The following is a 477-nucleotide window of genomic DNA, read 5'->3' as shown; positions in this document are numbered from 1 at the left end:
AATCAACTTGTTATTCTTTCGAAAAAGGATGAAGATATGAAGAAAAGGTTGTTTCTTCCCATAGTGAGACCTATAGTTGGTCATTTTTTGGCATCTCAACTACTCGGTGTTCCTACAACTTTGGAAGAATGGACTTCTAAGCCAATTAAGATCTTGCAATCTTTTTCAACAGCTCGATGTCTCCAATCTTATCTTCATGACAAAACCTTCAGTCAAAAGGAATTTATGACATTGGCAAGTCGTATAATTTTCGGTGAGGCTTGTTGTGGCACTTTTTTCATGATCAATGGAGAATTTAAGTATATCCCCAATTATTGGGAGTGGACTGAAGATCTGTTATTTGAATATGAGAAGCTCTTACATGATATGAAGATGGTCGATGCTATTTAAGCATCTTTATATACTTATGATTGTAATAAAGATGTCATTCGAGCATTTTGTGACAATTGGTATCCAACCACGAACACCCTTCATACC

Source organism: Theobroma umbraticum, unplaced genomic scaffold, assembly GCF_002168275.2.
Source record: "Theobroma umbraticum cultivar Fairchild unplaced genomic scaffold, ASM216827v3 scaffold_81.0, whole genome shotgun sequence".
In the NCBI taxonomy this organism is placed as follows: domain Eukaryota; kingdom Viridiplantae; phylum Streptophyta; class Magnoliopsida; order Malvales; family Malvaceae; genus Theobroma; species Theobroma umbraticum.
This window is presented reverse-complemented; position numbering follows the sequence as displayed.